The sequence below is a fragment of the Bubalus kerabau genome, unplaced genomic scaffold (assembly GCF_029407905.1).
Source record: "Bubalus kerabau isolate K-KA32 ecotype Philippines breed swamp buffalo unplaced genomic scaffold, PCC_UOA_SB_1v2 scaffold_41, whole genome shotgun sequence".
In the NCBI taxonomy this organism is placed as follows: Eukaryota; Metazoa; Chordata; class Mammalia; order Artiodactyla; family Bovidae; genus Bubalus; species Bubalus kerabau.
Genome location: NW_026577895.1, coordinates 256,303 through 280,519, shown reverse-complemented (window position 1 = coordinate 280,519; position 24,217 = coordinate 256,303).

The following is a 24,217-nucleotide window of genomic DNA, read 5'->3' as shown; positions in this document are numbered from 1 at the left end:
AGAGCAATGACGCGATCTGCCTGGCCACACGCATGGAGGCCTGACTTCTCTGGCGCCGCACGAGAGGCTCCCTGAGCTCCCCATCATATCTCGTGAGAAACCCCACACTGGCGCCGCAGCTCGAGAAAACCCATGAGACGCTCCCGTCATCACGAGAGGAGGGCCATCTTTAACTGAATGGTATGCAGATCAAGCGTGAACCTTCTGTCCAAGCTACACAGGACGCTTGACTCCCTTTAGGCCACTCATTGGGCTCCAAGAGTTACACGTCGCGACTCGAGAGGATAGTGGAGTCCTTTGCTTCCACTCGAGACGAGGCGTGACCCACCGGGTGAGACTGGAATGCGACCCCGATATCCCTGTTGCCCCTGGAGAGGAACACTACGTCCTGGATCCAAGCCTAGATGAGGACTCTTTGCCCTGAAGTGACTCGAGAGCAACCCACAGCTCTCTCTGACAAGTTGAATGGAAGATTGGACTTCCTGGGCCAACACAAGAGGAAGCCTGAATTCCCCGTCGTAACTCGAGAATCCCGCCGCAACTCGAGAAAAACCACGTGTTTCCCTCGTCATCGCAATATGAGGCCCTTGCCCGCTAGAGCATCTCCAGAGAATTCCCACGTTCCGTCTTGAAGTGCGAAACTGTACTTGGCACCCTTGATGCGACCTCAAAAGTGCCATGACATACCGGTCTCACTCGAGGGGACCACCGAGGTTCCCGGCACCACTTCATCTGAGCCCCTTCTCCCCTTCTGATCGCGACCGGTGGGTCGATTCCCCCGCTTTGTCTGCAAGGGTTCCCTACCTTCCCGGCGAACCTCAGGATGAGGCCGGTCTCCCGAGGAAATTCGAGACGTAGCCTCGTGGGTGGTACCACATGCTGAAAGACCCCAATTTTCTGGTACGCTCTTGAAAAGAACCCGATGCCCGGAAACCTCTTTGAAGGCAACCCTGTGGATGAAGGCACAACACGAAGGGGCACTGACACCCCCGTGCATCGTCCGGAAAAACCCGAAGGTTCCACACACAGCTCAACAAGTGGCCTGTCACTCCGTGAACAACTCGAAAGGCAAGCGGAGATCCATTCCTCCACGGAAGACGAGGCGTGACTCTCTTGTCCGTACTCGGCAGGTACTCTGCGACCCGAGTCAGAAATGGAGAGGACCCCTGAGGTTCCTGCCTCCATTCGAGATGAGGCCCTCTTCGATTGCACCAAACCCAGTTGAGTAATGAAAGGCCCCTCCCAAATCCACAGTGTCCCTGACTTCTCAGAGTCACCCTGAGAAGTTGCCTGAGGTCACCGACACAAGTCGAGGGAACCCAGGGTTCCCTGCCACAACCCGAGAAAGACCTCGAGAGTCCTTCTTCAATGCGTCTTGAGGCCCGATTCGCCTACTATGACTCGAGAGCAATCACGCACTCCCCTTCACCACACGCACGGAGAACTGACGTCCCTAGCACCACACGAGAGGCTCTCTGAGCTCCCCGTCGTACCTCGTGAGAAATCTGATACTGGCGCCGCAGCTGGAGAAAACCCACGAGACGCCCCCGTCATCGCGAGATGAGGGCCTTTTTTCCTGCATGGCCAGGAAAACAATCCCGAGTCATCTCTCCAAACTCCATAGGAGGCTTCACTCCCTTTACGCCACGCAGTGGGCTCCAAGAGATACCCGTCGCGACTCGACAGGAGAGCGGAGTCCTTTTTTTCCCCTCAAGACGAGGCCTGACTCTCCGGGTGAGTCGAGAATGCAACCCTGAGATCCCTGTCGGCCCAGTAGTGGAACACTAGGTCCTGAACACAAGCGTAGATGAGGTCTATTTTGCCCTGCAGTGACTGGAGAGCAATCCCCAGTTCTAACTTGCAACTCGAATGGAATACTGGATTTTCCTGGCGCCACACAAGAGGCTCCCTGAGATCCCCGTGGTACTTCATGAGACACCCCACACTGGCGCCGCAGCTCGAGAAAACCCACGAGACGCCACCGTCATCTCGAGATGAGGGCCTTCTTTTCCTGCATGGCCTGGAGTCCAATCCCGAGTCCTCTCTCCAAACTCCACAGGAGGCTTGACTCCCTTTAGTACACACATTGGGCTCCAAGAGATACCCATCGAGACTCGAGACGAGAGCGGAATTCTTTGCTTACCCTCGAGGTGAGAACTGACTCCCCGGATGAGTCTGGAATGCAAACCCGAGATCCCTGTCGCCCCTGGAGAGCAACGTTAGATCCTGGACACAAGCCTAGATTAGGTCTCTTTTGCCCTGCAGTGACTCTAGCGCAATCCCCAGCTCCCCCTCGCAACCCGAATGGAAGATTGGATTTCAAGGCCAACAAGAGGAAGCCTAAATTCCCGGTCATAACTCGAGAATCCCGCCGCAACTCGAGCAAAACCACGTGGTTCTCCCGTCATCGCAAGATGAGGCCCTTGCCCGCTACAGCGTTTCAAAAGATGTCCCAGGTTCCATCTTGAAATGCGAAACGGTACTTGGCACCCTTGATGCGACCCCAAAAGTCCCCCAACACGCCGGTCTCACTCAAGGGGAACACCGAGGTTCCCGGCACCACTTCATTTAAGCCCCTTCTCCCCTCCTGATCGTGACCGGTGGGTCGATTCCCCTGCTTTGTCTGCAAGGGGGCCCGACCTTCCCTGCACAACTCAGGATGAGGCCGGTCTCATGGGGAAATTCGATACGTAGCTTTGTGGGTGGTGCCACTTGCTGAAAGACTCCAATTTCCCGGTCCGCTCTTGATAAGAATCCGATGCTCGGACACCTCTTGGAAGGCAGCCTTGAGTATGAAGGTACAACACGAAGGGGCACTAACACACCTGTGCATCATCCGGAAAAAAGGGCAGGTTACATACACAGCTCGACAAGTGGCCTGTCACCTCGAGAACAACTCGAGAGGCAAGAGGAGTCCCATCCTCCAGAAAAGACGAGGCCTGACTCTCCTGTACCAACATGCAGGGACCTTGCGATCTGAGTCAGAAATGGAGAGGAACACTGAGGTTCCTGCTTCAACTCGAGATGAGTCCCTCTTACATTCCACCAAATGCAGAGGAGTCTCGAGAGGCCCCTCCAAACTGCACAGTATCCCTGACTTCTCAGAGGCACTCTGAGAAGCTCCCTGAGGTCGCAGGCACAAGTCAAGGGAACCCTGGGTTTTATGCAGTGACCCGAGAAAGACCTCGAGAGTCCTTCTTCAACCCGTCTTGAGGCCCGATTACCCTACCATGACTCGAGAGCAATGACGAACTCCCCCTAGCCATCTCATGGGGACCTGACTTCCCTGGCGCCACACGAGAGGCTCCCTGAGCTCCCTCTCGTACCTCGTCAGAAACCCGGCACTAGCGCGGCAGTCTAGAAAACCCACAAGAGGCCGCCGTCATCGCGAGATGAGGGCCTTCTTTTCCTGCATGGCCTGGAGAGGAATCCCGAGTCCTCTATCCAAACAGCACAGGAGGCTTGACTCCCTTTAGGGCACACAGTGGGCTCCAAGAGATACCCATCGCGACTCAAAAGGACAGCGGAGTTCTTTGCTTCCCCTCGAGACGAGGCCTGATTCCCCGGGTGAGTCTGGTATGCAAGCCCGAGATCCCTGTCGCCCCTAGGGATGAACATTAAGTCCTGGACACAAGCCTAGATGAGGTCTATTTTGCCCTGCAGTGACTCGAGGGCAATCCCCAGCTCTCCCTTGAAACTCGAATGGAAGATAGGACTTCCCTGGGCCAACACATGAGGAAGACTGTATTCCCCGTCGAAACTCGAGAATCCCGCCACAACTCGAGAAACGCTACGTGGTTCCCCCGTCATCGCAAGATGAGGCCCTTGCCCCCTACAGCGTCTCAAGAGAAGTCCCACGTTCCGTCTTGAAGTGCGAAACGGTATCGGCACCCTTGATGCAACCTCAAAAGTTCCTCGACACACCGGTCTGACTCGAGGAGAACACCGAGGTTCCCGGCACCACTACATCTGGGCCCCTTCTCCCCTCCTGATCGCGACAGGAGGGTCGATTCCCCTGTTTTGTCTTGAAGGGGTTCCCGCCTTTCCCGGTGCATCTCAGGATGAGGCCGGTCTCACGAGGATATTCGAGACATAGCCTCGTGGATGGTGACACATGCCGAAAGACCCCGATTTCCCGGTTCGCTCTTGATAAGATCCCAATGCCCGGACACCTCTTTGAAGATAACCCTTTTGATGAAGGCACAACACGAAGGGGCACTGACAACCCCGGGTATCGTCCGGAGAAACCCGCAGGTACCACACACAGCTCGAGAAGTGACCTGTCACCCCGTGAACAACTGGAGAGGCAAGCAGAGTTCCATTCCTCCGCACAAGACGAGGCCTGACTCTCCTGTTCGAACTCTGCAGCGAAACTGCAATCCGAGTCAGATCTGGCCCAGGGGAAGTCAGGAGAGGAAACATGAGTTTCCTGCCTCCACTCGAGATGAGGCCCTCTTCCATTGCACCGAACCCAGTGGAGTCCCGAGAGGCCCCTCCCAACTGCACAGTATCCCTGACTTCTCAGAGGCACCCTTAGACCTTCCTGAGATCACCGGCACAAGTCGAGGGAACCAAGGGTTTCCTGCCCCAACCCGTAAAAGACCTCGAGAGTCCTTCTTCAACGCGTCTTGAGGTGCGATTCCCCTACCATGACTCGAGAGCAATGACGCACTCCGCCTAGCCACGCGCATAGAAACCTGACTTCCCTGGCGCCACAGGAGAGGCTCCCTGAGCTCCCCATTATACCTCGTGAGCAACACCACACTGGAGCCGCAGCCCGAGAATACCCACGAGACGCCCCAGTCCTCACGAGATGAGGGCCTTCTTTTGCTGTATGGCCTGGAGAGCAATCCTGAGTCCTCTCTCCAAACTCCACAGGAGGCTTGCCTCATTTTAGGCCACACAGTGAGCTCCAAGATATACCCGTCGCGACTTGACAGGAGAGCGGTGTCCTTGGCTTCCCCTCGAGACGAGGCCTGATTCCCCGGGTGAGTCGAGAATGCAATGCCGAGATCGCTGTCGCCCCAGCAGAGGAACATTAGGTCCTGGACACAAGCCTAGATGAGGTCTATTTGGCCCTGCAGTGTCTCGAGAGCAATCCCCAGTTCTAACTCGCAATTCGAATGAAAACTGGACTTCCCTGGGCCAGTTGAACAGGAAGCCTGAATTCCCCGTCGTAACTCGAGAATCCCGCCGCAACTCAAGAAAAACCATGTGGTTCCCCCGTCATCGAAAGATGAGGCCCTTGCCCGCTACAGCGTCTCAAGAGAAGTCCCACGTTCCGTATTGAAGAGCGAAAAGTTACTTGGAACCCTTGATGCGACCCCAAAAGTTCCCCAACATACCAGTCTCACTTGAGGAGAACACCGAGGTTCCCGGCACCACTTCATCTGAGACTCTTCTCCCCTCTTGATCGCGACAGGAGGTTCGATTCCCCTGCTTTGTCTGGAAGGCATTCCCGACCTTCCTGGCGCACATCAAGATGAGGCCAGTCTCACGAGGAAATTTGAGACATAGCCTCGTGGGTGGTGCGGCATGCCAAAAGACCCCAATTCCCTGGTCCGCTCTTGATAAGAACCCGATGGCAGAACCCAACTCGAAGGCAATCCTGTGGATCAAGGCACAACACGAAGGGGCAGTGACACCCCGGTGCATCGTCCAGAAAAACCCACAAGTTCCACATACAAATCGACAAGTGGCCTGTCACCCCATGAACAACGCGAGAGTCAAGCGGAGTTCCAGTCCTCCACACAAGACGAGGCCTGACTCTCCTGTCCCAACTCTGCAGGGACTCTGCGATCCGAGTCAGATCCGGCGCATTCGAAGCCAGGAGAGAAACCCTGAGGTTCCTGCCTCAACTTGTCATGAGGCCCTCTTCCATTGCACCAAACCCAGTGGAGTTCCGAGAGGCCCCTCCCAACTCCACAGTGACCCTGACTTCTCAGAGGCACGCTGAGAAGCTTCCTGAGGTCACTGGCACAAGTCGATGGAACCCAGGGTTTCCTGCTGCAACCCAGGAAAGACCTCGAGAGTCCTTCTTTAACACGTCTTCAGGCCCAATTCCCCTACCATGACTCGAGAACAATGACGGGCTCCCTCTCACCACGTGCATAGAGACCTGACTGCCCTGGCACCACGTGAGAGGCTCACTGAGCTCCCAGTCTTACTTCGTGAGAAACCCCACACTAGCGCCACAGCTTGAGAAAACCTACGAGACGCCCCAGTCGTTGGGAGATGAGGGCCTTCATTTCATGCATTCCCTGGAGAGCAATCCCGTGTCCTCCCTCCAAACACCAAAGGAGGTTTGACTCCCTTTAAGCCACTCAGTGGGCTCCAAGACATACCCGTCCGACTCGAGAGGAGAGCAGAGTCCTTTGCTTCCCCTCGAGATGAGGGCTGACTCCAAGGTGAGTCTGGAATGCAACCCCGAGATTTCTGTAGAGCCTTGACATGAACATTAGGTCCTGCACACAAGCCTTGGTGGGGTCTCTTTTGCCTTCAGTGACTAGAGCGCACCTCCAGCTCTTCCTCGAATCTCGAATGGAAGATAAGACTTTTGTGGGCCAACACAAGAGGAAGCATGAATTCCCTGTAGTAACTCAAATATCCCACCGCAACTCGAGAAAAACCAAGTGGTTCCGCAGTCATTCCAAGATGAGGCCCATGCCCGCTGGAGCACCCCAAGAGAAGTCCAAGGTTCCATTTTGAAGAGCGAAACGGTACTTGGAACACTTTATGCGACCCCAAAAGTTACCCGACATACCTGTCTCACTTGAGGGAAACACCGAGGTTCCCAGCAGCACTTCATCTGAGCCACTTCTCCCCTCCTGATCGCCACAGGAGGGTCGATTCCTCTGCTTTGTCTGGAAGAGTTTCATGAACTTTGCGGCACATTTCAGGATGAGGCCGGTTTCATGAGGAAATTCGAGACAACCCACGTGGGTGGTGCCAAATGCTGAACGACCCCGATATCCCGGTCCGCTCTTCATAAGAACCCGATGCCCGGACACCTCTTCGAAGGCAACCCTGTGGATGAAGACACAAAACGAAGGGTCACTGACACCCCCGTGCATCGTCTGGAAAAACCTGCAGATTCCACACACAGTTTGACAAGGGGCCTGAAACCCCATGAACAACTCGAGAGGCAAGCGGAGTTCCATTCCTCAGAAAAGACGTAGCCTGTCTCTCCTGTCCCAACTCTGCAGGGACCCTGATGTCGGAGTCCGAAACAGAGAGGAAGTCTGAGGTTCCTGCCTCCCCTCGAGATGAGCCCCTCTTCCATTGCGACAAACCCAGTGGAGTCCCGAGAGGCACCGCCAACTCCACAGTATCCCTCAACTCTCAGAGACACCCTGGGAAGTTCCCTAAGGTCCCCGGCAGAAGTCGAGGGAAACGACTTTTTCCCGCCACAACCCGAGAAAGACCTCGAGAGTCCCTCTTCAACGCGTCTTGAGGCCCTAGTCCCCTCCCATTACTCGAGAGCCACAACGCGCTCCTCCTCGCTACGCGCAGGGAGACCTGACTTCCCTGGCGCCGCACGAGAGGCTCCCTGAGATCCTCGCCGTGCCTCGCGAGAAAACTCCCACGGGCGCCGCAGCTCGAGGAAACCCCTGAGACGCCCCCGTCCTCGCGATGTGAAGGGACTTCTTTTCCTGCATGGCCTGGAGAACAATCCCGAGCCCTCTCTCCAAAATGAAGAGGAGGCTTGACTCCACTGACGCCACTAGGGGGCTCCAAGATATCCGCGTCGCGACTCGGGAGGACAGCAGAGTGCTTTGCTTCCCCTCAAGACGAGGCCTGACACCCAGGGGGATCCTGGAATGCAACCCCGAGATACCTGCCTTCCCTGGAGAAGAACATTAGGTCCTGGACACAAGCCTAGATGAGGTCTCTTTGGCCCTGCAGTGACTCGAGCGAAACCCCCAGCTTTCCCTCGCCAATCGAATGGAAGACTGGGCTTCCCAGGGCCAACAGAGGAGGAAGCCTGTAATCCCCATCGTCACTCGAGAATCCCGCCGCAACTCGAGAAAAACCACGTGGTTCCCACCTCTTGGCAAGATGAGGCCCTTGCCGCGACGGCGTCTCAAGGGAAGTCCCCTGTTCCACCCTGAAGGGCGAAACGGTCCCTGACAGCCTTCCTGCGACCCCCAAAAGTCCCCCGACACGCCGGGTTCCCTCGAGGGGAACACCGAGGGTCCCGGCACCGCTTCCTCTGAGCCCCTTCTCCCCTCCTGATCGCGACAGGAGAGGCGATTCCCCTGCGTGGTCTGGAAGGGGTTCCCGGCCTTCCCGGCGCACCTCAGGATGAGGCCGGTCTCACGAGGAAATTCGAGACGAGCCACGTGGGTGGGGCCACATGCTGAACGCCCCCGATTCCCCGGTCCGCCCTTGAGAAGGACCCGAGGCCCGGACCCCTCTTCGAAGGCAACCCTGTGGGTGAAGGCACAACACGAAGGGGCACTGCCACCCCCGTGCATCGTCCGCAAAGACCCGCGGGTTCCACGCACAGCTCGACGAGGGGCCTGAGACCCCCTGAGAAACTCGAGAGGCCAGCGGGGTTCCCTTCCTCAGACAAGACGAGGCCTGACTCTCCTGTCCCAACTCTGCAGGGACCCTGCGGTCGGAGTCCGAAACGGAGAGGAAGCCTGAGGTTCCTGCCTCCCCTCGAGGTGAGGCCCTCTTCCGTTGTGCCAGACCCAGCGGAGTCCCGAGGGGCCCCGCCACCTCCACAGGATCCCTCGCCTCTCAGAGGCACCCTGGGAAGTTCCCTAAGGTCCCCGGCAGAAGGCGAGGGACACGAGGGTTTCCCGCCGCCCCCCGAGGAAGACCTCGAGAGTCCTTCTTCAACGCGTCTCGAGGCCCTAGTCCCCTCCCATGACTCGAGAGCCAGGACGCGCTCCCCCTCGCCACGCGCATGGAGACCTGACTTCCCTGGCGCCGCACGAGAGGCTCCCTGAGATCCTCGTCGTGCCTCGGGAGAAAACCCCCACGGGCGCCGCAGCTCGAGGAAACCCCTGAGACGCCCCCGTCCTCGCGAGCTGAGGGCCTTCTTTTCCTGCATGTCCTGGAGAGCAATCCCGGGTCCTCTCTCCAAACGGATGAGGAGGCTGGACTCCCTTGAGGCCGCTCAGGGGGTTCCAAGAGACCCGCGTCGCGACTCGAGAGGAGAGCGGAGTCCTTGGCTTCCCCTCGAGACGAGGCCTGACTCCCCGGGGGAGCCTGGAATGCAACCCCGAGATCCCTGCCTTCCCTGGAGAGGAATATGAGGTCCCGGACACACGCCTAGGTGAGGTCTCTTCGGCCCTGCAGTGACTCGAGCGCAACCCCCAGCTTTCCCTCGCAACCCGAGGGGAAGATTGGGCTTCCCAGGGCCAACCCAAGGGGAAGGCTGAGATCCCCGTCGTAACTCGAGAATCCCGCCGCAACTCGAGAAAACCCACGTGGTTCCCACCTCTTGGCAAGATGAGGCCCTTGCCCGCCACGGCGTCTCAATGGAAGTCCCCTGTTCCGCCCTGAAGGGCGAAACGGTCCCTGACAGCCTTCCTGCGACCCCCAAAAGTCCCCCGACACGCCGGGTTCCCTCGAGGGGAACACCGAGGGTCCCGGCACCGCTTCCTCTGAGCCCCTTCTCCCCTCCTGATCGCGACAGGACAGGCGATTCCCCTGCGTGGTCTGGAAGGGGTTCCCGGCCTTCCCGGCGCACCTCAGGATGAGGCCGGTCTCACGAGGAAATTCGAGACGAGCCACGTGGGTGGGGCCACATGCCGAACGCCCCCGATTCCCCGGTCCGCCCTTGAGAAGGACCCGAGGCCCGGACCCCTCTTCGAAGGCAACCCTGTGGGTGAAGGCACAACACGAAGGGGCACTGCCACCCCCGTGCATCGTCCGCAAAGACCCGCGGGTTCCACACACAGCTCGACGAGGGGCCTGAGACCCCCTGAGCAACTCGAGAGGCCAGCGGGGCTCCCTTCCTCAGACAAGACGAGGCCTGACTCTCCTGTCCCAACTCTGCAGGGACCCTGCGGTCGGAGTCCGAAACGGAGAGGAAGCCTGAGGTTCCTGCCTCCCCTCGAGGTGAGGCCCTCTTCCGTTGCGCCAGACCCAGCGGAGTCCCGAGGGGCCCCGCCACCTCCACAGGATCCCTCGCCTCTCAGAGGCACCCTGGGAAGTTCCCTAAGCTCCCCGGCAGAAGGCGAGGGACACGAGGGTTTCCCGCCGCCCCCCGAGAAAGACCTCGAGAGTCCTTCTTCAACGCGTCTCGAGGCCCTAGTCCCCTCCCGTGACTCGAGAGCCAGGACGCACTCCCCCTCGCCACGCGCATGGAGAACTGACTTCCCTGGCGCCGCACGAGAGGCTCCCTGAGATCCTCGTCGTGCCTTCGGAGAAAACCCCCACGGGCGCCGCAGCTCGAGGAAACCCCAGAGACGCCCCCGTCCTCGCGAGCTGAGGGCCTTCTTTTCCTGCATGGCCTGGAGAGCAATCCCGGGTCCTCTCTCCAAACGGAAGAAGAGGCTGGACTCCCTTGAGGCCGCTCAGGGGGCTCCAAGAGACCCGCGTCGCGACTCGAGAGGAGAGCGGAGTCCTTGGCTTCCCCTCGAGACGAGGCCTGACTCCCCGGGGGAGCCTGGAATGCAACCCCGAGATACCTGCCTTCCCTGGAGAGGAATATTAGGTCCCGGACACACGCCTAGGTGAGGTCTCTTCGGCCCTGCAGTGACTCGAGCGCAACCCCCAGCTTTCCCTCGCAACCCGAGGGGAAGATTGGGCTTCCCAGGGCCAACCCAAGGGGAAGGCTGAGATCCCCGTCGTAACTCGAGAATCCCGCCGCAACTCGAGAAAAACCACGTGGTTCCCACCTCTTGGCAAGAGGAGGCCCTTGCCCGCCACGGCCTCTCAAGGGAAGTCCCCTGTTCCGCCCTGAAGGGCGAAACGGTCGCTGACAGCCTTCCTGCGACCCCCAAAAGTCCCCCGACACGCCGGGTTCCCTCGAGGGGAACACCGACGGTCCCGGCACCGCTTCCTCTGAGCCCCTTCTCCCCTCCTGATCGCGACAGGAGAGGCGATTCCCCTGCGTGGTCTGGAAGGGGTTCCCGGCCTTCCCTGCGCACCTCAGGATGAGGCCGGACTTACGAGGAAATTCGAGACGAGCCACGTGGGTGGGGCCACATGCCGAACGCCCCCGATTCCCCGGTCCGCTCTTGAGAAGGAGCCGAGGCCCAGACCCCTCTTCGAAGGCAACCCTGTGGGTGAAGGCACAACACGAAGGGGCACTGCCACCCCCGTGCATCGTCCGCAAAGACCCGCGGGTTCCACACACAGCTCGACGAGGGGCCTGAGACCCCATGAGCAACTAGAAAGGCCAGCGGGGTTCCCTTCCTCAGACAAGACGAGGCCTGACTCCCCTGTCCCAACTCTGCAGGGACCCTGCGGTCGGAGTCCGAAACGCAGAGGAAGCCTGAGGTTCCTGCCTCCCCTCGAGGTGAGGCCCTCTTCCGTTTTGCCAGACCCAGCGGAGTCCCGACTGGCCCCGCCACCTCCACAGGATCGCTCGCCTCTCAGAGGCACACTGGCAAGTTCCCTAAGGTCCCCGGCAGAAGGCGAGGGAAACGAGGGTTTCCCGCCGCCCCCCGAGAAAGACCTCGAGAGTCCTTCTTCAACGCGTCTCGAGGCCCTAGTCCCCTCCCGTGACTCGAGAGCCAGGACGCGCTCCCCCTCACCACGCGCATGGAGACCTGACTTCCCTGGCGCCGCACGAGAGGCTCCCTGAGATCCTCGTCGTGCCTCGGGAGAAAACCCCCACGGGGGCCGCAGCTCGAGGAAACCCCTGAGACGCCCCCATCCTCGCGAGCTGAGGGCCTTCTTTTCCTGCATGGCCTGGAGAGCAATCCCGGGTCCTCTCTCCAAACGGAAGAGGAGGCTGGACTCCCTTGAGGCCGCTCAGGGGGCTCCAAGAGCCCCGCGTGGCGACTCGAGAGAAGAGCGGAGTCCTTGGCTTCCCCTCGAGACGAGGCCTGACTCCCCGGGGGAGCCTGGAATGCAACCCCGAGATCCCTGCCTTCCCTGGAGAGGAATATGAGGTCCCGGACACACGCCTAGGTGAGGTCTCTTCGGCCCTGCAGTGACTCGAGCGCAACCCCCAGCTTTCCCTCGCCACCCGAGGGGAAGATTGGGCTTCCCAGGGCCAACCCAAGGGGAAGGCTGAGATCCCCGTCGTTACTCGAGAATCCCGCCGCAACTCGAGAAAAACGACGTGGTTCCAACGTCTTCACAGGATGAGGCCCTTGCCCGCTACAGCGTCTCCAGGGAAGTCCCATGTTCCGTCCTGAAGTGGGAAATGGTACTTGGCTCCCTTGATGCGACCCCTAAAGTTCCCTGAAACGCCAGGTTCCCTCGAGTGGAACACCTAGAGTCCCGGCCCCACTTCATCTGAGCCCCATCTCCCCTCCTGATCGCGACAGGAGAGTCGATTCCCCTTCTTTGTGTGGAAGGTGTTCCCGGCCTTCCCGGCGCACCTCAGGATGATGCTGGTCTCACGAGGAAATTCGAGATGAGCCACGTGGGTGGTGCCACATGCCGAATGACCCCAATTTCCCGGTCCGCTCTTGAAATGAACCTGATGCTGGACACCTCTTTGAAGGCAACCCTGTGGGGGAAGGCACCAAATGAAGGGGCAATGACACCCCCGTGCATCTTCTGGAAACACCCGCAGGTTCCACACACAGCTCGACAAGGGGCCTGAGACCCACTGAACGACTCGAGAGGCAAGCAGAGTTCCATTACACAGAAAAGACGAGGCCTGACTCTCCTGTCCCAACCCTGCAGGGACCCTGCGGTCGGAGTCAGAAATGGAGAGGAAGCCTGAGGTTCCTGCCTCCAATCGAGATGAGGCCCTCTTTCATTTCGTCAAACCTAGTGGAGTCCCGAGAGGCCCCTCTAACTCCTCAGTATCCCTCACCTCTCAGAGGCACCTGGGAAGTTCCCTAAGGTCCCCGGTAGAGGTCGAGGGAAACGAGTGTTTCCCGCCCCAACCCAAGAAAGACCTCGAGAGTCCTTCTTAAATGCGTCTGGAGGCCCTAGTCCCTCCCATGATTCCAGAGCAATGACGCGATCTGCCTGGCCACACGCATGGAGGCCTGACTTCTCTGGCGCCGCACGAGAGGCTCCCTGAGCTCCCCATCATATCTCGTGAGAAACCCCACACTGGCGCCGCAGCTCGAGAAAACCCATGAGACGCTCCCGTCATCACGAGAGGAGGGCCATCTTTAACTGAATGGTATGCAGATCAAGCGTGAACCTTCTGTCCAAGCTACACAGGACGCTTGACTCCCTTTAGGCCACTCATTGGGCTCCAAGAGTTACACGTCGCGACTCGAGAGGATAGTGGAGTCCTTTGCTTCCACTCGAGACGAGGCGTGACCCACCGGGTGAGACTGGAATGCGACCCCGATATCCCTGTTGCCCCTGGAGAGGAACACTACGTCCTGGATCCAAGCCTAGATGAGGACTCTTTGCCCTGAAGTGACTCGAGAGCAACCCACAGCTCTCTCTGACAAGTTGAATGGAAGATTGGACTTCCTGGGCCAACACAAGAGGAAGCCTGAATTCCCCGTCGTAACTCGAGAATCCCGCCGCAACTCGAGAAAAACCACGTGTTTCCCTCGTCATCGCAATATGAGGCCCTTGCCCGCTAGAGCATCTCCAGAGAATTCCCACGTTCCGTCTTGAAGTGCGAAACTGTACTTGGCACCCTTGATGCGACCTCAAAAGTGCCATGACATACCGGTCTCACTCGAGGGGACCACCGAGGTTCCCGGCACCACTTCATCTGAGCCCCTTCTCCCCTTCTGATCGCGACCGGTGGGTCGATTCCCCCGCTTTGTCTGCAAGGGTTCCCTACCTTCCCGGCGAACCTCAGGATGAGGCCGGTCTCCCGAGGAAATTCGAGACGTAGCCTCGTGGGTGGTACCACATGCTGAAAGACCCCAATTTTCTGGTACGCTCTTGAAAAGAACCCGATGCCCGGAAACCTCTTTGAAGGCAACCCTGTGGATGAAGGCACAACACGAAGGGGCACTGACACCCCCGTGCATCGTCCGGAAAAACCCGAAGGTTCCACACACAGCTCAACAAGTGGCCTGTCACTCCGTGAACAACTCGAAAGGCAAGCGGAGATCCATTCCTCCACGGAAGACGAGGCGTGACTCTCTTGTCCGTACTCGGCAGGTACTCTGCGACCCGAGTCAGAAATGGAGAGGACCCCTGAGGTTCCTGCCTCCATTCGAGATGAGGCCCTCTTCGATTGCACCAAACCCAGTTGAGTAATGAAAGGCCCCTCCCAAATCCACAGTGTCCCTGACTTCTCAGAGTCACCCTGAGAAGTTGCCTGAGGTCACCGACACAAGTCGAGGGAACCCAGGGTTCCCTGCCACAACCCGAGAAAGACCTCGAGAGTCCTTCTTCAATGCGTCTTGAGGCCCGATTCGCCTACTATGACTCGAGAGCAATCACACACTCCCCTTCACCACACGCACGGAGAACTGACGTCCCTAGCACCACACGAGAGGCTCTCTGAGCTCCCCGTCGTACCTCGTGAGAAATCTGATACTGGCGCCGCAGCTGGAGAAAACCCACGAGACGCCCCCGTCATCGCGAGATGAGGGCCTTTTTTCCTGCATGGCCAGGAAAACAATCCCGAGTCATCTCTCCAAACTCCATAGGAGGCTTCACTCCCTTTACGCCACGCAGTGGGCTCCAAGAGATACCCGTCGCGACTCGACAGGAGAGCGGAGTCCTTTTTTTCCCCTCAAGACGAGGCCTGACTCTCCGGGTGAGTCGAGAATGCAACCCTGAGATCCCTGTCGGCCCAGTAGTGGAACACTAGGTCCTGGACACAAGCGTAGATGAGGTCTATTTTGCCCTGCAGTGACTGGAGAGCAATCCCCAGTTCTAACTTGCAACTCGAATGGAATACTGGATTTTCCTGGCGCCACACAAGAGGCTCCCTGAGATCCCCGTGGTACTTCATGAGACACCCCACACTGGCGCCGCAGCTCGAGAAAACCCACGAGACGCCACCGTCATCTCGAGATGAGGGCCTTCTTTTCCTGCATGGCCTGGAGTCCAATCCCGAGTCCTCTCTCCAAACTCCACAGGAGGCTTGACTCCCTTTAGTACACACATTGGGCTCCAAGAGATACCCATCGAGACTCGAGACGAGAGCGGAATTCTTTGCTTACCCTCGAGGTGAGAACTGACTCCCCGGATGAGTCTGGAATGCAAACCCGAGATCCCTGTCGCCCCTGGAGAGCAACGTTAGATCCTGGACACAAGCCTAGATTAGGTCTCTTTTGCCCTGCAGTGACTCTAGCGCAATCCCCAGCTCCCCCTCGCAACCCGAATGGAAGATTGGATTTCAAGGCCAACAAGAGGAAGCCTAAATTCCCGGTCATAACTCGAGAATCCCGCCGCAACTCGAGCAAAACCACGTGGTTCTCCCGTCATCGCAAGATGAGGCCCTTGCCCGCTACAGCGTTTCAAAAGATGTCCCAGGTTCCATCTTGAAATGCGAAACGGTACTTGGCACCCTTGATGCGACCCCAAAAGTCCCCCAACACGCCGGTCTCACTCAAGGGGAACACCGAGGTTCCCGGCACCACTTCATTTAAGCCCCTTCTCCCCTCCTGATCGTGACCGGTGGGTCGATTCCCCTGCTTTGTCTGCAAGGGGGCCCGACCTTCCCTGCACAACTCAGGATGAGGCCGGTCTCATGGGGAAATTCGATACGTAGCTTTGTGGGTGGTGCCACTTGCTGAAAGACTCCAATTTCCCGGTCCGCTCTTGATAAGAATCCGATGCTCGGACACCTCTTGGAAGGCAGCCTTGAGTATGAAGGTACAACACGAAGGGGCACTAACACACCTGTGCATCATCCGGAAAAAAGGGCAGGTTACATACACAGCTCGACAAGTGGCCTGTCACCTCGAGAACAACTCGAGAGGCAAGAGGAGTCCCATCCTCCAGAAAAGACGAGGCCTGACTCTCCTGTACCAACATGCAGGGACCTTGCGATCTGAGTCAGAAATGGAGAGGAACACTGAGGTTCCTGCTTCAACTCGAGATGAGTCCCTCTTACATTCCACCAAATGCAGAGGAGTCTCGAGAGGCCCCTCCAAACTGCACAGTATCCCTGACTTCTCAGAGGCACTCTGAGAAGCTCCCTGAGGTCGCAGGCACAAGTCAAGGGAACCCTGGGTTTTATGCAGTGACCCGAGAAAGACCTCGAGAGTCCTTCTTCAACCCGTCTTGAGGCCCGATTACCCTACCATGACTCGAGAGCAATGACGAACTCCCCCTAGCCATCTCATGGGGACCTGACTTCCCTGGCGCCACACGAGAGGCTCCCTGAGCTCCCTCTCGTACCTCGTCAGAAACCCGGCACTAGCGCGGCAGTCTAGAAAACCCACAAGAGGCCGCCGTCATCGCGAGATGAGGGCCTTCTTTTCCTGCATGGCCTGGAGAGGAATCCCGAGTCCTCTATCCAAACAGCACAGGAGGCTTGACTCCCTTTAGGGCACACAGTGGGCTCCAAGAGATACCCATCGCGACTCAAAAGGACAGCGGAGTTCTTTGCTTCCCCTCGAGACGAGGCCTGATTCCCCGGGTGAGTCTGGTATGCAAGCCCGAGATCCCTGTCGCCCCTAGGGATGAACATTAAGTCCTGGACACAAGCCTAGATGAGGTCTATTTTGCCCTGCAGTGACTCGAGGGCAATCCCCAGCTCTCCCTTGAAACTCGAATGGAAGATAGGACTTCCCTGGGCCAACACATGAGGAAGACTGTATTCCCCGTCGAAACTCGAGAATCCCGCCACAACTCGAGAAACGCTACGTGGTTCCCCCGTCATCGCAAGATGAGGCCCTTGCCCCCTACAGCGTCTCAAGAGAAGTCCCACGTTCCGTCTTGAAGTGCGAAACGGTATCGGCACCCTTGATGCAACCTCAAAAGTTCCTCGACACACCGGTCTGACTCGAGGAGAACACCGAGGTTCCCGGCACCACTACATCTGGGCCCCTTCTCCCCTCCTGATCGCGACAGGAGGGTCGATTCCCCTGTTTTGTCTTGAAGGGGTTCCCGCCTTTCCCGGTGCATCTCAGGATGAGGCCGGTCTCACGAGGATATTCGAGACATAGCCTCGTGGATGGTGACACATGCCGAAAGACCCCGATTTCCCGGTTCGCTCTTGATAAGATCCCAATGCCCGGACACCTCTTTGAAGATAACCCTTTTGATGAAGGCACAACACGAAGGGGCACTGACAACCCCGGGTATCGTCCGGAGAAACCCGCAGGTACCACACACAGCTCGAGAAGTGACCTGTCACCCCGTGAACAACTGGAGAGGCAAGCAGAGTTCCATTCCTCCGCACAAGACGAGGCCTGACTCTCCTGTTCGAACTCTGCAGCGAAACTGCAATCCGAGTCAGATCTGGCCCAGGGGAAGTCAGGAGAGGAAACATGAGTTTCCTGCCTCCACTCGAGATGAGGCCCTCTTCCATTGCACCGAACCCAGTGGAGTCCCGAGAGGCCCCTCCCAACTGCACAGTATCCCTGACTTCTCAGAGGCACCCTTAGACCTTCCTGAGATCACCGGCACAAGTCGAGGGAACCAAGGGTTTCCTGCCCCAACCCGTAAAAGACCTCGAGAGTCCTTCTTCAACGCGTCTTGAGGTGCGATTCCCCTACCATGACTCGAGAGCAATGACGCACTCCGCCTAGCCACGCGCATAGAAACCTGACTTCCCTGGCGCCACAGGAGAGGCTCCCTGAGCTCCCCATTATACCTCGTGAGCAACACCACACTGGAGCCGCAGCCCGAGAATACCCACGAGACGCCCCAGTCCTCACGAGATGAGGGCCTTCTTTTGCTGTATGGCCTGGAGAGCAATCCTGAGTCCTCTCTCCAAACTCCACAGGAGGCTTGCCTCATTTTAGGCCACACAGTGAGCTCCAAGATATACCCGTCGCGACTTGACAGGAGAGCGGTGTCCTTGGCTTCCCCTCGAGACGAGGCCTGATTCCCCGGGTGAGTCGAGAATGCAATGCCGAGATCGCTGTCGCCCCAGCAGAGGAACATTAGGTCCTGGACACAAGCCTAGATGAGGTCTATTTGGCCCTGCAGTGTCTCGAGAGCAATCCCCAGTTCTAACTCGCAATTCGAATGAAAACTGGACTTCCCTGGGCCAGTTGAACAGGAAGCCTGAATTCCCCGTCGTAACTCGAGAATCCCGCCGCAACTCAAGAAAAACCATGTGGTTCCCCCGTCATCGAAAGATGAGGCCCTTGCCCGCTACAGCGTCTCAAGAGAAGTCCCACGTTCCGTATTGAAGAGCGAAAAGTTACTTGGAACCCTTGATGCGACCCCAAAAGTTCCCCAACATACCAGTCTCACTTGAGGAGAACACCGAGGTTCCCGGCACCACTTCATCTGAGACTCTTCTCCCCTCTTGATCGCGACAGGAGGTTCGATTCCCCTGCTTTGTCTGGAAGGCATTCCCGACCTTCCTGGCGCACATCAAGATGAGGCCAGTCTCACGAGGAAATTTGAGACATAGCCTCGTGGGTGGTGCGGCATGCCAAAAGACCCCAATTCCCTGGTCCGCTCTTGATAAGAACCCGATGGCAGAACCCAACTCGAAGGCAATCCTGTGGATCAAGGCACAACACGAAGGGGCAGTGACACCCCGGTGCATCGTCCAGAAAAACCCACAAGTTCCACATACAAATCGACAAGTGGCCTGTCACCCCATGAACAACGCGAGAGTCAAGCGGAGTTCCAGTCCTCCACACAAGACGAGGCCTGACTCTCCTGTCCCAACTCTGCAGGGACTCTGCGATCCGAGTCAGATCCGGCGCATTCGAAGCCAGGAGAGAAACCCTGAGGTTCCTGCCTCAACTTGTCATGAGGCCCTCTTCCATTGCACCAAACCCAGTGGAGTTCCGAGAGGCCCCTCCCAACTCCACAGTGACCCTGACTTCTCAGAGGCACGCTGAGAAGCTTCCTGAGGTCACTGGCACAAGTCGATGGAACCCAGGGTTTCCTGCTGCAACCCAGGAAAGACCTCGAGAGTCCTTCTTTAACACGTCTTCAGGCCCAATTCCCCTACCATGACTCGAGAACAATGACGGGCTCCCTCTCACCACGTGCATAGAGACCTGACTGCCCTGGCACCACGTGAGAGGCTCACTGAGCTCCCAGTCTTACTTCGTGAGAAACCCCACACTAGCGCCACAGCTCGAGAAAACCTACGAGACGCCCCAGTCGTTGGGAGATGAGGGCCTTCATTTCATGCATTCCCTGGAGAGCAATCCCGTGTCCTCCCTCCAAACACCAAAGGAGGTTTGACTCCCTTTAAGCCACTCAGTGGGCTCCAAGACATACCCGTCCGACTCGAGAGGAGAGCAGAGTCCTTTGCTTCCCCTCGAGATGAGGGCTGACTCCAAGGTGAGTCTGGAATGCAACCCCGAGATTTCTGTAGAGCCTTGACATGAACATTAGGTCCTGCACACAAGCCTTGGTGGGGTCTCTTTTGCCTTCAGTGACTAGAGCGCACCTCCAGCTCTTCCTCGAATCTCGAATGGAAGATAAGACTTTTGTGGGCCAACACAAGAGGAAGCATGAATTCCCTGTAGTAACTCAAATATCCCACCGCAACTCGAGAAAAACCAAGTGGTTCCGCAGTCATTCCAAGATGAGGCCCATGCCCGCTGGAGCACCCCAAGAGAAGTCCAAGGTTCCATTTTGAAGAGCGAAACGGTACTTGGAACACTTTATGCGACCCCAAAAGTTACCCGACATACCTGTCTCACTTGAGGGAAACACCGAGGTTCCCAGCAGCACTTCATCTGAGCCACTTCTCCCCTCCTGATCGCCACAGGAGGGTCGATTCCTCTGCTTTGTCTGGAAGAGTTTCATGAACTTTGCGGCACATTTCAGGATGAGGCCGGTTTCATGAGGAAATTCGAGACAACCCACGTGGGTGGTGCCAAATGCTGAACGACCCCGATATCCCGGTCCGCTCTTCATAAGAACCCGATGCCCGGACACCTCTTCGAAGGCAACCCTGTGGATGAAGACACAAAACGAAGGGTCACTGACACCCCCGTGCATCGTCTGGAAAAACCTGCAGATTCCACACACAGTTTGACAAGGGGCCTGAAACCCCATGAACAACTCGAGAGGCAAGCGGAGTTCCATTCCTCAGAAAAGACGTAGCCTGTCTCTCCTGTCCCAACTCTGCAGGGACCCTGATGTCGGAGTCCGAAACAGAGAGGAAGTCTGAGGTTCCTGCCTCCCCTCGAGATGAGCCCCTCTTCCATTGCGACAAACCCAGTGGAGTCCCGAGAGGCACCGCCAACTCCACAGTATCCCTCAACTCTCAGAGACACCCTGGGAAGTTCCCTAAGGTCCCCGGCAGAAGTCGAGGGAAACGACTTTTTCCCGCCACAACCCGAGAAAGACCTCGAGAGTCCCTCTTCAACGCGTCTTGAGGCCCTAGTCCCCTCCCATTACTCGAGAGCCACAACGCGCTCCTCCTCGCTACGCGCAGGGAGACCTGACTTCCCTGGCGCCGCACGAGAGGCTCCCTGAGATCCTCGCCGTGCCTCGCGAGAAAACTCCCACGGGCGCCGCAGCTCGAGGAAACCCCTGAGACGCCCCCGTCCTCGCGATGTGAAGGGACTTCTTTTCCTGCATGGCCTGGAGAACAATCCCGAGCCCTCTCTCCAAAATGAAGAGGAGGCTTGACTCCACTGACGCCACTAGGGGGCTCCAAGATATCCGCGTCGCGACTCGGGAGGACAGCAGAGTGCTTTGCTTCCCCTCAAGACGAGGCCTGACACCCAGGGGGATCCTGGAATGCAACCCCGAGATACCTGCCTTCCCTGGAGAAGAACATTAGGTCCTGGACACAAGCCTAGATGAGGTCTCTTTGGCCCTGCAGTGACTCGAGCGAAACCCCCAGCTTTCCCTCGCCAATCGAATGGAAGACTGGGCTTCCCAGGGCCAACAGAGGAGGAAGCCTGTAATCCCCATCGTCACTCGAGAATCCCGCCGCAACTCGAGAAAAACCACGTGGTTCCCACCTCTTGGCAAGATGAGGCCCTTGCCGCGACGGCGTCTCAAGGGAAGTCCCCTGTTCCACCCTGAAGGGCGAAACGGTCCCTGACAGCCTTCCTGCGACCCCCAAAAGTCCCCCGACACGCCGGGTTCCCTCGAGGGGAACACCGAGGGTCCCGGCACCGCTTCCTCTGAGCCCCTTCTCCCCTCCTGATCGCGACAGGAGAGGCGATTCCCCTGCGTGGTCTGGAAGGGGTTCCCGGCCTTCCCGGCGCACCTCAGGATGAGGCCGGTCTCACGAGGAAATTCGAGACGAGCCACGTGGGTGGGGCCACATGCTGAACGCCCCCGATTCCCCGGTCCGCCCTTGAGAAGGACCCGAGGCCCGGACCCCTCTTCGAAGGCAACCCTGTGGGTGAAGGCACAACACGAAGGGGCACTGCCACCCCCGTGCATCGTCCGCAAAGACCCGCGGGTTCCACGCACAGCTCGACGAGGGGCCTGAGACCCCCTGAGAAACTCGAGAGGCCAGCGGGGTTCCCTTCCTCAGACAAGACGAGGCCTGACTCTCCTGTCCCAACTCTGCAGGGACCCTGCGGTCGGAGTCCGAAACGGAGAGGAAGCCTGAGGTTCCTGCCTCCCCTCGAGGTGAGGCCCTCTTCCGTTGTGCCAGACCCAGCGGAGTCCCGAGGGGCCCCGCCACCTCCACAGGATCCCTCGCCTCTCAGAGGCACCCTGGGAAGTTCCCTAAGGTCCCCGGCAGAAGGCGAGGGACACGAGGGTTTCCCGCCGCCCCCCGAGGAAGACCTCGAGAGTCCTTCTTCAACGCGTCTCGAGGCCCTAGTCCCCTCCCATGACTCGAGAACCAGGACGCGCTCCCCCTCGCCACGCGCATGGAGACCTGACTTCCCTGGCGCCGCACGAGAGGCTCCCTGAGATCCTCGTCGTGCCTCGGGAGAAAACCCCCACGGGCGCCGCAGCTCGAGGAAACCCCTGAGACGCCCCCGTCCTCGCGAGCTGAGGGCCTTCTTTTCCTGCATGTCCTGGAGAGCAATCCCGGGTCCTCTCTCCAAACGGATGAGGAGGCTGGACTCCCTTGAGGCCGCTCAGGGGGTTCCAAGAGACCCGCGTCGCGACTCGAGAGGAGAGCGGAGTCCTTGGCTTCCCCTCGAGACGAGGCCTGACTCCCCAGGGGAGCCTGGAATGCAACCCCGAGATCCCTGCCTTCCCTGGAGAGGAATATGAGGTCCCGGACACACGCCTAGGTGAGGTCTCTTCGGCCCTGCAGTGACTCGAGCGCAACCCCCAGCTTTCCCTCGCAACCCGAGGGGAAGATTGGGCTTCCCAGGGCCAACCCAAGGGGAAGGCTGAGATCCCCGTCGTAACTCGAGAATCCCGCCGCAACTCGAGAAAACCCACGTGGTTCCCACCTCTTGGCAAGATGAGGCCCTTGCCCGCCACGGCGTCTCAATGGAAGTCCCCTGTTCCGCCCTGAAGGGCGAAACGGTCCCTGACAGCCTTCCTGCGACCCCCAAAAGTCCCCCGACACGCCGGGTTCCCTCGAGGGGAACACCGAGGGTCCCGGCACCGCTTCCTCTGAGCCCCTTCTCCCTTCCTGATCGCGACAGGACAGGCGATTCCCCTGCGTGGTCTGGAAGGGGTTCCCGGCCTTCCCGGCGCACCTCAGGATGAGGCCGGTCTCACGAGGAAATTCGAGACGAGCCACGTGGGTGGGGCCACATGCCGAACGCCCCCGATTCCCCGGTCCGCCCTTGAGAAGGACCCGAGGCCCGGACCCCTCTTCGAAGGCAACCCTGTGGGTGAAGGCACAACACGAAGGGGCACTGCCACCCCCGTGCATCGTCCGCAAAGACCCGCGGGTTCCACACACAGCTCGACGAGGGGCCTGAGACCCCCTGAGCAACTCGAGAGGCCAGCGGGGCTCCCTTCCTCAGACAAGACGAGGCCTGACTCTCCTGTCCCAACTCTGCAGGGACCCTGCGGTCGGAGTCCGAAACGGAGAGGAAGCCTGAGGTTCCTGCCTCCCCTCGAGGTGAGGCCCTCTTCCGTTGCGCCAGACCCAGCGGAGTCCCGAGGGGCCCCGCCACCTCCACAGGATCCCTCGCCTCTCAGAGGCACCCTGGGAAGTTCCCTAAGCTCCCCGGCAGAAGGCGAGGGACACGAGGGTTTCCCGCCGCCCCCCGAGAAAGACCTCGAGAGTCCTTCTTCAACGCGTCTCGAGGCCCTAGTCCCCTCCCGTGACTCGAGAGCCAGGACGCACTCCCCCTCGCCACGCGCATGGAGAACTGACTTCCCTGGCGCCGCACGAGAGGCTCCCTGAGATCCTCGTCGTGCCTCGGGAGAAAACCCCCACGGGCGCCGCAGCTCGAGGAAACCCCAGAGACGCCCCCGTCCTCGCGAGCTGAGGGCCTTCTTTTCCTGCATGGCCTGGAGAGCAATCCCGGGTCCTCTCTCCAAACGGAAGAAGAGGCTGGACTCCCTTGAGGCCGCTCAGGGGGCTCCAAGAGACCCGCGTCGCGACTCGAGAGGAGAGCGGAGTCCTTGGCTTCCCCTCGAGACGAGGCCTGACTCCCCGGGGGAGCCTGGAATGCAACCCCGAGATACCTGCCTTCCCTGGAGAGGAATATTAGGTCCCGGACACACGCCTAGGTGAGGTCTCTTCGGCCCTGCAGTGACTCGAGCGCAACCCCCAGCTTTCCCTCGCAACCCGAGGGGAAGATTGGGCTTCCCAGGGCCAACCCAAGGGGAAGGCTGAGATCCCCGTCGTAACTCGAGAATCCCGCCGCAACTCGAGAAAAACCACGTGGTTCCCACCTCTTGGCAAGAGGAGGCCCTTGCCCGCCACGGCCTCTCAAGGGAAGTCCCCTGTTCCGCCCTGAAGGGCGAAACGGTCGCTGACAGCCTTCCTGCGACCCCCAAAAGTCCCCCGACACGCCGGGTTCCCTCGAGGGGAACACCGACGGTCCCGGCACCGCTTCCTCTGAGCCCCTTCTCCCCTCCTGATCGCGACAGGAGAGGCGATTCCCCTGCGTGGTCTGGAAGGGGTTCCCGGCCTTCCCTGCGCACCTCAGGATGAGGCCGG